This window comes from Lolium perenne, chromosome 1, assembly GCF_019359855.2.
Source record: "Lolium perenne isolate Kyuss_39 chromosome 1, Kyuss_2.0, whole genome shotgun sequence".
Classification (NCBI taxonomy): domain Eukaryota; kingdom Viridiplantae; phylum Streptophyta; class Magnoliopsida; order Poales; family Poaceae; genus Lolium; species Lolium perenne.
The window spans coordinates 16,361,793-16,376,477 of NC_067244.2; positions in this window are offsets into that span (position 1 = coordinate 16,361,793).

The window sequence follows — 14,685 nt, forward strand, 5'->3', positions numbered from 1 at the left end:
ATTATGTTTGTCGTTGGCATTCTACCTAGCCCTTAGAATTTATAATAAAGAACTTAATAAATTGTTATTTTGCTCTGATCAAATGAAAACAATGAGTTGTTCAAATTATGACATTGCTCCATGTACGATGGATAAGTTATTATAAATCTTAATGGTGAAACACACATACATAACACTGACGCTAAAATGCCATAAGGCAAATGATTTGAATTCCACTCATTAGTGGAACCGCCATTTAGGTCATGTTAGAAAGGAACGCATGAAGGAACTCCATTTGAATGGAATTTTGGAGTCATATGATTTTTGAATCATTTGGCGCTTGCAAATCTCTTCTAAAAGGAAATGACTTAAATACCGTTCATAGGCCAAGAGTTGAACGGGCAACTAACTTAGTGGAAAAGTACATGATGATGTATGTGGTTCACTGGGCATAGTTGTGTGCGGGAGATTCTTTTACTTCATCAAAACTTCCAACAATGAATTGAGTATATATATGTGGATATATTCGATAAGGAAGAAGTTTGAAACATTTGAATGGATTCAGATAAATTTCAGCATGAAGTGGAAATCATCGTAATAGAAAAGTCAAATATCTAAGATTAGATCATGGTGGAAATATTTGAATTACGAGTTTTAGCGAACATCTAAGAGAGTTATGAAATTGTTCTACAACTCACGTTTCTTGGAGTATCATAGAGATGATGAAGTATCCGAGATACGTATCCAAACCTTGTTGGATCAAAGATGAGATAAAATATTGATGCCATTATATTTTTTAGGATTATGCTTTAGAGACTACCGCTCTTACACTGAATAGAGCATCATCATGATCCGTTGAAATGACACCATACAAGTTATGGCATGGGTATAAACCCTAATAGTCCTTTCTTAAAATTTTGGTATAAGTAAATGAGTTTACAACCAAAACCGGATAAATGTCTTTGTTGGTTATCCCAAGAGAATGGATTGGGAATTCTTCCCACTATGAAGTAAAAGACAAAAGTGTTTGTTAATGTTACTTGTTTATTTCCAAGAAATTGTTTTCTAGCGAAGTATTTGAGTGGGAGGACAATAGAACTTGATAAGGTTTATGAACCTGAGCATAATGATCAGAGTAGCGCAGCATCGGAAATGGTTCCGGAAGCGGCTACGACAATCATGGCTCCCATGACTACAAAGTGTTTTAGCCATGGAGATCGAAGTACATATTTAACCTTGTAGGTATGGTTTACTTTGTGATCAAATAAATGATTTGTGGACAAAGGATTGATTTTGAACAATGATAAACCAACTGCAAACAAAGAAGTTAAGATGGGCCCTGACTCCGTTAAAATGGTTATGCGCCATAAAATCCAAGATAGATACACTACAAGAAAAGTTCTGATAGACAACGTCCCAAAATCGTCCACTAAGGGGTATTTTTCGTCGCCTATGGGCCTAACCCGACGATATGGGTTCTGTTGTCGAAACTGCGTCAGGCAAAGTCCTACGACGTTTTTTCGGTCCGTCGCGTTTGGGCGCCCTTCCGCCACGGAAAATCGGACCGTTGCGCAAGTGTTTTCGGGAGCCCGTTGACTGCTGACGTCATGCAAACTGACACGTGGCAGACGCCGTTAACTGGCAGTTAACGGCGTTAACCGGCTGAAACCCCGTGGTAGATGGTAGGCCCACACGAGGCCTGCCACGTCTTAAGCGGGCCGGCCCATTAAGTTTGCGGGCCGGGCCAGCTGACTTAGTTTGACCGCTCAACTATATAGCTGGGCTGGTCCATTAGTTACGTGGGCCGGGCCTAACCTCTAAGGTTGACTGGTCAAAATTTAAACGGGCCGGCCCACTAAGCATGTGGTCCGGGCCGAATGCACTCGTTTGACCGGTCAACAGGCAAAAGGGCCGGCCCACAAGGCATGTGGGGCCCACTTTCCTGTTATCGGGCCGGCCCATTTAACAAGTGGGGTCCACCTTAAAGCAACTGGGCCGGTGCAAGAAGTTAGTGGGCCGGCCCAATTACCTTGTGGGACCCACTTTCTGTTAAAGGGCCGGCCCATTAAGTATGTGGGGTCCACCATATAGCAAGTGGGCCGGCCCAACACGATAGTGGGCCGGGCCAAAACATAGATGGGTCCCACTTTCCTGTTAAAGGGCCGGCCCATTTAGTATGTGGGGTCCACCATATAGCAAGTGGGCTGGCCCAACAAGATAGTGGGCCGGGCCAAAAACACAGGTGGGTCCCGCTTTCCTGTTAAAGGGCCGGCCCATTTAGTCGTGGGGTCCACCATATAGCAAGTGGGCTGGCCCAACAAGATAGTGGGCCGGGCCAAAACAAATGTGGGTCCCACATTCCTGTTAATGGGCCGGCCCAGTTAGTAAGTGGGGTTCACCATATAGCAAGTGGGCTGGCCCAACAGGTTCGCGGGCCGCCCAATAATAAATGTGGGGCCCACTATCCTGTAACCGGGCCGGCCCAGTTAGCAAGTGGGGTCCACCATAAAAGCAGTTGGGCTGGCCCAACAAGTTAGTGGGCCGGCCCAATAATCTTGTGGGGCCCGCTTTTCTGTTACAGGGTCGGCCCAGTTGTGGGTGGGGTCCACCTTGAAGCAAGTGGGCCGGCCCAATTAGAGGGTGGGGTCCACCATAAATCAACTGGGATGGCCCACTAGTTTAGTCGCTGTTTATATGCCGGCATAATAGGCGCTTTAGGATTTTGCGGGCCGGCACATATGTGATTTCGCTTAATTGGGCCGTTTAAGGGATGGGAATTTGTGATTTAGATACTGAGAATATTTACGCAGCACATGATTTCTGTCGGATAGCCTCACTTACCACAAGCACCATAGAAAAAATGCGCGAAAGAACTATAAAAACTAACTAAATATTACATCAGCTGCAAGGCTTTGAAAAAATATTACAGAACCCAGAGAAATTGAATGGTAATTAAACCTAGCAATACAATGATGAAGCGATTCGGCAATCTTTTAAGTTGTCCATGCACCACCTATATCTGAAATAAAGACATCATCATTTCGTCGTTATAACAACATCATTGTAATGCGCACAATAAGCAAACAAAGAGTGCATGCCGGATACCAACAACCAATATAACAGAGCACGTTAGAATGAAACAGCAGACTTACTACTGTCGAGTCCCATGCAAACCAACATGTTTAGGGAGTACAAAATTGGCATGAACAACATAGTAGCAGGCTATAAATTTTGTAACAACGACTGAGCAAGATGAAGTTATGATGGTTACATCTACAGAGCAGGGAATGTAAACCAAAAATAGAAGTTACAATGGCAAAAGCTAAAGAGGAGGGAATGTGAACCAACATGTGCCAAGTGCAATTACTTCAAATTGGCCGTCAACTAAATAATACTCCTGAACTTATAGTGAAGGGGATGCAAAGCAAGATGTTTTGGGATATAAACTTGTAATGAGCAACACATAGATGATAGTTAATGCTGGAGCTTAGGATAGACCAGATACAGATTATAGTGGGATCACCTGTGAACTTGTATAAGAGGGAATGCAAACCAATTTGTTCAGCATTCCATATGTGAGCGTCATGCCAAGTCAGAGAAACAAGTCAATAATGCAGCTTTTCAAGAACAAGATGGCACACAAAATTATTATCTAGTAGTATGACAAGTTTATTTGTCCTACAGGCTAGATAGCAGAGTGATAGCATGCCAAACTAAGTCCTTACTTTGTTAGCTTACAATGAACTAGATACAAAACAATGGCATCACCTGTAGTACAGGGAATGCAAGCCAACATGTTCATGGAGTAAAAAATTGGCACAAACAACATAGTAGCATGCCATAATTTTTGTAACAACAACTGAGCAAGATAAAGTTATGATGGCTATATCTACAGAGCAGGGAATGTAAACCAAATATAGAAGTTACGATGCCAAAAGCTATAGAGCAGGGAATGCGAACCAACATGTGCAATTACTTAAAATTGGCCATGAACTAATTAATAGCAGGATGTTACTATAATAGCTAGGAATAAAACAGATAGGAGTTATAATGGCATCACTCATTAACTTGTAGATAAGGGAAACAAATCAATTTGTTTCGGGATATAAAGTTGTAATGAGCAACACATAGAGGATAGTTAATGCTACGGCTTAGGATGGACCAGAAACGGAATATAGTGGGATCACCTGTTAACTTGTAGAAGAGGGAATGCACACCAATATGTTCACAATTCTATATGCGAGCGCCATGCCAATTAAGAGAAACATGTTAATATTGCAGCTTTTGAAGAATCAGATGGCAGACAAAATTACGATGGAAGTAGCTGCTGTGACGAGTTCAAATAAATTTGTACTGCAGGATGGTAGAGCGATAGCATCCAGGAACTAATAGCAGGCAGTTACTTTGTTAGCTTATGACGAAGTCAATAGAAATAACAATGGCATCACCTGTAGTGCAGGGAATGCAAACCAACATGTTCAGGGAGAACAAGATTGGCATGAACAAAATAGTAGCAGCCTATAATTTTTGTATCAACGACTGAGCAAGATATAAGTTATGATGGCTACATCTACAGAGCAGGGAATGCAAACCAAAATGTTCAATCGCTTAAAGTTAGCAATGAACTAGAAAATAGCAAGGTGTTAACGTCATAGCTAGGAATGAACTAAAAGAGCTTCAGACAAACAAGCATCTGAACCCTGAACATGGCGCTAAAACAAGGGACTTACATTAGGAGAAGCACTCTGTGGGATTCACAGCAGATCTTCCTGGGGTTGATAGATCCGGTGATGCAGTACACTACATGTGCTACTTGGGGTTGGAGAGACGGCCATTAAACTTCATGGTTACTCATCTCATCTGCAAAGACGTAATGGCGCGTCGTTAGCACAAACAGGTTCCCCCAAGATTAAACAAGAACTTGCAGGCAAGCAATAGAAAAGCGACAGTAGAAGAGTTTAGATCATGCAAGGCGCCGGTGAAGCAGATCCGGTTAATGCGGTGGACGACGGATCCGGCGAAGCGGCTCCGGTGGGGTGGACGATGCCGCAGCTGAAGCGACTGCGGTAGACTGCTGGATGAGCATATGGTTTCGAGGTTCGGCAGGGATGATCCGGTCCGGTTGATGACGGCGTCGATGAAGCGGCTCCGGCAGGCAGCCGGATGACGAGGATCGCGAGGCCTCGGGTAGGCCAGGGAAGTCCGGCGGGGATGTTCCGGTGCGATGGTTGTGGAGGTGGTAGAGAGAGGGACTTGAGAAGTTCCGGTGGGTGGTCTCAGATGAGAGACTGAGGGAAATGAATTTTTTTGGGGAGGGTTTCCGGGGCTAGGGAGGTGGTGATCCAAAAAATGACGGCCAGACCCCCCCACCAACCGACTTTGCTGTCATCTCCACAGGGGTAGAATGGGAATTTGAAAGCGTGTGAATTTTTTGTATTTTGTGGGTGGGAAGTTTTGCCGCTATGAGATTTTGAATTTGGCTAAGGTCCAAGTATAATGATAAAAAATTGTGAGACCGTACTAGACTACTAGTACCTCTGTTCAAGGCCGAGTGCAAAATCAAATCATCATCACCTTGAATATCGGTCACTACCATGATCATGTTCTATCTCTGAAATTAGCGTATCCGCTATATCTTGCAAAGTATAATGATAAAAAGAATTGTGAGACCATACTAGTACTTCTCTTCTAGGCCGAGTGCAACATCAAATCATCATCACGTTGAAAATTTGTTACGTACCATGATCATGATCTATCTCTGAAATTGGCGCATCCGCTAAATCTTGCAAAGTATAATGATAAAGAATTTGTGAGACAGTAGTAGTACTTCTGTTCAAGCCCGAGTGCAACATCAAATCATCATCACGTTGAAAATTTGTTACCATGATCATGATCTATCTCTGAATTTGGCGCATCCGCGCTAAATGTTGCAAAGTATAATGATTAAAAAAATTGTGAGACCGTAGTAGTACTTATGTTCAAGGTCGAGTGCAACATCAAATCATCATCACGTTGACGATTTCTGTTACCATGATCCTCTATTTGGGGATGCTGCTCCCACACCACACCGGCGGCCCCAAACGGCAGCCATTTTAAAATTTAAATTGACATTTAAAAACCCAAAATCATACGAAATTTATACCAAAGTAGCTCGACTTTAAACATAACTAAACTTAAACTTAATCCTGGTCTACGGGCCGTCGGTTGGGGCGCTCGACGGCACTGCCTCGTCGTTGTTCTTTGCCATTGCCGCCTGCGTCCGTGCCCGCTTCTCCTTCGTTGCTTCGCGCATCTAGCGGTGGAGCATGGCGGCCGGCGTCGCAGGGGCTTGCCGGCGGCGCTGTCCCCGCGCTTCCAGCCTTTCCCGAGAAGCTTCGATCTTGGCGCGCCTCGCCTGCTGGCGAGCGAACGCGTCCTGGTGGCGATGAGCGTTGAGCTCTGCGAGCTTCTGTCGCTCCGCCTCCTTGAGGCGGCGTCCCGCCTCCTCCGTGAACGCTCGCTGGCGCGATATCTCGAGGACGTGCTCGAGGTTCGCGTCGTTGACGAACTCGCGCTCCTCCTCCCTCAACCGCTGGTATCGTTGTGCGTTCAGCGACGCGAGGATCGCCGCCTGCTCCGGGTCGGCGGGGGCCTGCGGCGGCTCGCCCGACTGCGCTGACTCCTCGATCCGCCGCCTCTGCTTCCGCTTGTGCTACGTAGACATCGTGCCAGGACTCGAACCGTGGGTCCTCGTCCTCGTCGGAGCTGTGCTCGTCGTCGGCCTGCAGCTCCGGCTCCGGCTGCGGCTGCCGTGGTGGTGGAGGAAGCGCGCGGCCGTTGAGGCCAAGCATCGAGTAGGTGGTCTTCAGACGGCGCGGCATCTTGATGTGGAGAGTAGAGAATGGAGCGGCGGTGGTGGACGGCGTACGTCCTATATATCTAGCGGTGGCAACTACCCACATTTACGGCGACTGGACGCCGCGTGGCTAGTCGCTGCCCCCATGGCCAGTCGCTGCCTCGTTTTCCGTGCGGGAGGCCATTTAAACGCCGACGACCAACCTTCCCGCGTCGTGGCCAGTCGATGTGAACCGTCGCGTCCTCTCGCTGACAAGGCGCCTCCACCAGCGAAAACCGTCGTTCCGCGAGGCACCCGGAGCGCCTGATTCGCGCCCCTGGCGAAGGGGCCGGCTCGGGGATGCCGGCGATTCTACTGGGCTCGACAAATGGCTGGCGCCGTTTGGAGCGCACCGGTGCGAGCCCTAAAACGACGCCGGTCCCCAAATCGCTATGGGTGCTCTGAATTTGGGGCAACCGCTAAATCTTGCATAGTATAATGATAAAAAATTGTGAGACCATACTAGTAGTTCTGTTTAAGGCCGAGTGCAAGATAAAATAATCATTACATTGAAAATTTGTTACAATGATTGCAAACTATAGCAATAACAGGAAAAAATGCTCAAGGATTACAATAACAGCAAAAATTCTCAAATACAACAACAAGTCGAAATAACTCAAATGATACAAGCCATACAAATGGCATCATCGGCAAAACTGCATTTCTGTTAGGTAGAATTCATCGGAGTGCAAGTAACAGCTGGCTTTCCATTAGATCTGCAGAGTAGATTATTAAGGATCTGCTCAATCCAAGCTTGCCTATTTTTCAATTCATGTATCTCATTGACTGTTATGATGATATTTGAATCTCTTTCATCTCTTTGCTGCTGAATTATATCAATTGATTCGTGTGCAAAGGCAGCGATTGTTCTGTTTTGGAATGCATTTGGGACAGTAGCTATCATGTGACAATCGGATGAATTGGCATTGTCACGAGTTTGTCTTTGTGGAAAGACCTGGACACTTGATGTACATGCCATGCCATCTGCCTTCCTTGCTCTATTCAGGGGCTGAAAACAAGACGGTGCAAGTTCTGAGAACCATACAATTTGAGAAAACAACCATATTATTAGTTGTCTGATTTTTGCAAAGCATCAAAACAGATGGCAGATTTTCACAAAGCACAAGGCATAATATAACAAAGCAAGCTATCAACCCCAATGCAACAGGCGAGCAACCGGATGGCAAATATGAACAAAATAAATCAAGTAACTAGACGATCTGTGCCTAATAAAATAAGCCTGGAAACCGCATAACAATGTCTATTAAAATTGACACTTGGAAGACGAGATCCCTTAAGTTCCACAAAAGTGGTCATGTGGACAAAACTAGCCGGACATTGTGCGGTTGGAGAATCTCCAACCCTAAATTTCATTATTTTAATCATCGGCCAGCCATGGGAATGCCTCGGATAAAAGAGAAATATATCCATTTGGTGCCAAATATAAACGAAAGCAGGACCAATTAAGACAGATTAGACAGCAACCATTCTGGGATTCATATAAACTGACATATTATTTCAATGTTTAACCCATGAGCGCAATATAAGGGAAGGAGAAACAAACAAATGAACCATTTTGTGCCTAAAAATAAAAGATGGGTCAGCCAAAAAGTAACAACAAATCTTATTTATGATACCTACGAAGGTGGATTTCCTACTACAGAAGATGGCATTGGATTAATCAACAGTGAAATCCGAAAAAAGTCTTACAAAAAACAAATATGCTCATTATATCCCACAACAAGCATGCCAGATAGTCGCAAGGTTTATATGTTTTAATCATCAATCAACTCAATGAATCAAGGACTAATAACCAATTGAATCATCATCTGACTCATATTCACCAAGCAAAACATTCTTATCATTATGGAAGAAATCCAGAAGACATAACGGTATGAGGAAGTGCATGAGAAATCAAACATTATGTGGCTGGAATAAAATGCCAGATCATTTAAGTTAAGCAGAACAATTAAATTGGTTTAATCACGATCAAACAAAAAAGATTAGACAGGCAATAGAACAAGTTTGAGAAGCTAGCAGGAAAATGAACGAAGACGTGCAGTCATACAAATAGCATGATTTATTTCAAACCAGTTATCCTATCTATATGGAGAGTAAATGTGTTAAACACAAACTGGTTCCGGACGATAAGCATATCAATACAAAAATGAAAGGTACTTACTGGATTATAGGGGTGATTCACTCCACGATTTGCTGTGTTCCATGTGATAGTGCAACATGAAATTACAGCAAAGAGTTAGGGTTGCAGCTCTTGAAGAACAAAAACAATGAAGAATTTAAATGTACCAGAGCAATGAGTTCACACATGTACTACAGGATGGCAAAAGGATAGCAGAAAGGAAATAGTAATTGGCATTTACCGTCATTGTTTACAACAAAACAAATGGAAATTATAACGTAAAACCTTGTGAACACAGAAGAGCACAGAATGGCGGAATATAAAACAACATTTTGCAACGAACAAAACAGACGGCGGCTATGGTCCCAGCACACAACCTGTCACCTGAGAATAAGAAAAGCAAACAAACATGTAGGTTTCCTAACAAAAATAGATGAATTACATAGCATGCAATTACTGTTCTAACATTAGGACGAACTAGATAGATATTATAGGGGTGTTTCTTGAGAGTTTATAGAGCAGGGAACGCTTTGCTAGTCTTAGTATGAACAAGACAAAATTAATACTATTTTTTGCAACACACAGTACAATCATAGACGCTCACACGTACGTACATACACTCATCACTCAAGCACGCACACTACCCCTTCGAGCACCTTCAGGAAACTGCATCCAAGAAACTGTTCCGACGGGTATTGAGATTGACGAAGTCACCACTAGCACCACAATGTCATCGGGAACACCGCATCCCACAGAAGAATATTCCTCGATTTTTGAGACACCAAAGCGTTAAATCTGGGGGTGCCACTGCCCTCCTAACCATCCAACCACAGGTTGGTTCTCAGTGATTTGGTACTTGACATGTACTACATGATATCTAAAATGAAGTCGGTGTCAGGCTAACAAGCAGGGTGTGGCATCGTTGCTTGACGTGAGTCGGTGTGATGCCATCACAAGATGAAGTGCATGGTCCATGTGATCTGGATTAGGGGATACTAGCATAATACCCGTGTGTTGCAACGGGTTAATAACGAAAGATGGCTCCCTCCAAATATAGAATAAATGGAATATAATCGCAATGTCTATGTCCAGGATGTGTGGCCACATGGTCCTCATTTTTCTTTAGAATCGGTGGTACGTCAGTATCATACAATGTGCATTATTTTTTGTCATCACTGAGACAACTCTGATGCTCGATCGACCGATCCGAGTTGATCAATCGACCGATCTAATTAACATGTTTGAACAAACGATCGAATAATTCATAGTATTTATTGAATGATACTCCCTCCGTGCCAAAAATATGGCGTCTAAGGATTAGTTAAAAGTCAATGTTTTTAAAGTTTGACCAAGTTTACACACAAAAATATAAATATTTACAATACTAAATCATTATCAATAGAGTCACCCTAAAGTATAATTTCTTAATATGTCAATTTGATATTGTAGATGTAAATATTTTTTAAAATATTTGGTCAAAGTTTGTAAGGTTTGACTTTTGACCAATCCTTAGACGCCTTACATTTTGGGACGGAGGGAGTATATCGTAAAAGGTGCCCGTTTTACACCATCTTTTTAACAAAACACGGTACAATATAAATGCTCACTAAATGCATACTCGCTCCTACGAACGCACAAATGCACATGCAATCTCTATGAACACCTTCGAGATACTTTGTCTGAGAAACTGATTTGTCGAGAACACACGTCGAAACGTGGCCCCAACTGAACAGATATTTCTCTTTATTAATGAAACACCCACGCATGAAACATGGTTTTTTTAGGGAGAATGTCACTGCGCTCCAAAACATGTGGTTGATTCTTGTCACTAACCTCTTAAAAGCTGCAGGGTATGAAAGCTTTGTTTTTTTAAGGATTTTTAGTTGCATAAGTGTTGAGATTTGTATGTCCTACGAATTTTAAAGGGAAAATGCATGCACGTGCAAAAATTAGGAAAAGAAACCTAGAGTCATATAGGTTGTCACTGTATGTTTGCGAATGAAAGAAAAGTTAGAAAATTTAAAGTAGCACGGCAAGAGGAGCCTAATCAATGGGTCTCTTTTGGCCTTTTTCTTTTTTGCCGATTGTGTCGATCTAACCGGGATTGCTGGACACGCGTTGATGAACTACGGCAGAGGAGAAAGGACGGATCACCTGCCGATCTTTTACAGAACTATGCCAGAAAGGATATAAAGATTGACCGGTACAAAAACCATCTCCATCAATCTACGCTCGTTAAGGAGAGGGTTCCTTAGAGAATAAAAAGGGGAGCGAACGAAAAAGATGTGTGGCTGAACCGATCTATGCTTGTCTTACCGATTAGAATTAGGAAAGGGATGCTGATTTTGCTACCTAGTGCTACGGATTGGATTTTGGTCGTGACCTAACTAATCCTGATAAGAACTCCTCATGGAGCCGGTCACGCTGACCTTACTTTTTATGTTCGGGGTGAGTTGTATACACGTTTGACGTACCATCACCAACCACCGCGGCCTATTTTAAATTTAATAGTAAAGATAGTTTATATGACAAGATTATGGGGGGGATTGTTAGTAGTAATCTTATCAATGTGGTTGGCTAGTAAAGGAGCTAGCTTAGTCATGAAGTATCCAAGGTATGTAGAGAGAACTGTAGAATGGGGAATGTTCTAGAGTAAGATATTTACGAGTAGTATGAAATATCTAGAGTTTGTAGAGTATTCTAGAAGTATGGTATAGGGTTTGGATTCTGGCACATGGCAACAATCTAAAGGGTCATGTACAAAAGTTTAAATAGAGTATCACCCGTCCCATGTAAGTAAGCTTTGTACCACTGAGATATCCAATAAAGCTTCCTAGTAGTAGTAGTAGCCCTGTGTGTAAGTGTATGTGAGGCACAAGCTTCCTAGTATTATAAGCCCTGTGTGTGAAGCACATCAAAACAGAGAGCTCGAGGAGTGGCATGGGCAAATGCGCAGGATCCTGCCATCTGCCACGCGCATTGAGAGCGGGGCGGAGCTGGATCTATGGGACTTCTCTGTCGATGCTTTTTTAGACGGACGAATCAGTATATAGACACATTCTAGTTGACCAAGACATGCTTGAACCTTCTATGGTAACAGACCAAAACGTGTAGGGGGGAGGGGGTCTGGTTACCTCGACGGCAGCTTCGTGTAGTCATACTCGGCATCCTTGCGGGTCACGTCGACGACGGCGGGGGTGCTGCGGTTGCGGTGGGCGTCGGCGTCGGCGTCGAGGAAGCAGATCTGGGGCGGTCGATGATGGGTTCGGGGAAGCAGATCTGAAACGAGGGAGTCGGTGAAGCAGATCCGGTGCAGTGCACGGCGTCGTTGGTGAAGCGGATCAGGTACGGCAGACGAGGGAGTCGGTGAACTCAGATAGTGCAGTGCACGTCGGCGTTGGTGCAGCGGATCTGGTGCTGCGGATGAAGCAGTCGGTGAAGCAGATCCGATGCAATACACGGCGGCGTTGGTGAAGCGGATCTGGTGCTGCGGACGAGGGAGTCGGTGGCCTCAGGTAGGTGAGGTGGTATGCCGGCTAAGTACGGCTGGGATATTCCGATGCGGTGGTCCGGCAGGTGAGAGATGATGGGCCTGCAGTATTGCGACAGATTTTTTGCGGAAATGGGGAAGACGAATGGAAGGCGGTAGACAATATATATCAGAGGGGATGTGTAAATTACGAACGAGACCCCAACCAACGCCGGCTTCACTTGTCTGCCTTTGCGTCATTGCTAATAGGGGTCGAAAGGGAATTCGAAATATGTGTATGGAGGCGGGAGTTTTGGCGCTCAACTCATATTTTGAATCTCCCTGGTGTATAAGCAGTACAGTATACTAGATATTGAATCATAGACCAGGGAAGACAAGTACAGTAGAACAAAAATACTGTAATGTCTACATCGCATGATGCTGATCTACCTTGCGTTAGTGTTTGTACTTTGTAGTGGTAGCTAAGTGGTGCAAAGAAGACATATTTGTAATTTCTACAACTAAGATATGTCTATATACATCCGTATTAGACAAAACTAAGACACCTCCTTTTAGACGAAGGTAATATTAATTTTGAATCTCTTTGTACTAATGTTGATGATTTTTAATAGATCTTCAGAGTTTCGTAGAAAAAAACTAGGCTCCTCTCGAGAAACAAATAAGCATACAATTAATTAAGTACGTGGGCGGTTATTATTATTTTAACGGAAAGCGCATTCGTGCCCTATGGCCCGTCATCTTCAAAACCGTCCAAATGCATGCATCTAGCGACGGGCGGTTTGCAGGCCCTGGCGTGGCGGTTAACATTCGTCTTCCTCATTTCGTCTTCTCCTTGACACTCTCGCCTGTGCCCCTCTCTCGCTACCCTCCATGGAAGCGTTCTACCAAGGACACACTTTCCTCGCTCATGGAACAACCACCATTACGGCGAACTATACCAATATGGCGTCTAAGGTGGAGGAACACATCAACAAAATCGAGTTGATACTGGAGAAAGAAGACTCGTACAAAATTGTTGGCCTAGACGTAGAGTACACCTATGGGCCTGAACAGAAGGCTGCCCTCATACAGTTGTGCATGGGCACAGACTGCCTCCTGTACTAGATTTCCTCGGCCGACCAGCACTGCCCCAAACTCGCTGACTTTCTTGGCAGGCCTGACATAACATTTGCAGGTGTTGACATCGGCAACGACATTACCAGGCTTGGGCGTTGCAACCTCTCAGTGGCGAACTTCGTGGACATCCAGAAAAGGTGGAAGCCTGCCGATTCCACTAGTAACAATAAGGATTCGTTGGCTGACTATGCTGCGGTCATTATAGACAGCCAGTACAAATCTATCATGAAAAAACTTACGAAAGAGGAACACAAGCTGTGGAAGCAGGTGCCCTTGTCCATGAAGCATATCCTGTATGCAAGCATCGACGCATACGCGACATATGAGGTATACAGGTGAATAGTGAACTTTGAGAAGGGTCAACGAAAATTGGCGGAATTCCAGGATAGCGGGAGTAAGAAGAAGAAGAAGAAGAGTAACATGGTACAGGCTGTGGAAGCTGAAGAGGAAGACCACTGAAAAGGATAGCCTAGTGTTAAAAGTAGTACAGTACTAGTATGTATACGATCGTGTGTGTATGCACCCAGTGATAAGTAGTTCTGTACATCCAGCTATATTTTATCTTGCAAGTAGTTTTAAAAGTAGTACAGTACTACTGTAGTATGTACGATCGTGTGTGTATGCTCCCAGTGTCATGAGTACATAACTGATGATAATAATACTAATATGTATGGTAGATCTTGCATACTCCCTACGATCCATAATAAGTGTGCCGTTTCACTCTAACAGCATCCACTGTGTTGTCCACAACAGCTATCCTCGTCCACAAGCAATAAGTGTAGTCCATGCCCATATATATAGTGGACACGTACAAGCTTTTGGTTGCCCATAAGTAAATAGTAATTATTTTACTCTGTGCTCTGTCTTGCATGTGTGTACTTCTAACAAATATGTGCGTCCCAGCGTGTGCCAAAGTTAACCTTATACTGAGTATATTGTATAGTATTACTCCCTCCGATCCACATTACTTGATGCTAAAATGGAAGTATCTATAGCTACAATATGTCTAGATACATCTACATTAGAGTCAAGTAATGTAGTTGTTGTTTCAGTAATCTTGTGGTTCCCATAGGTGGTGCCTTAAAT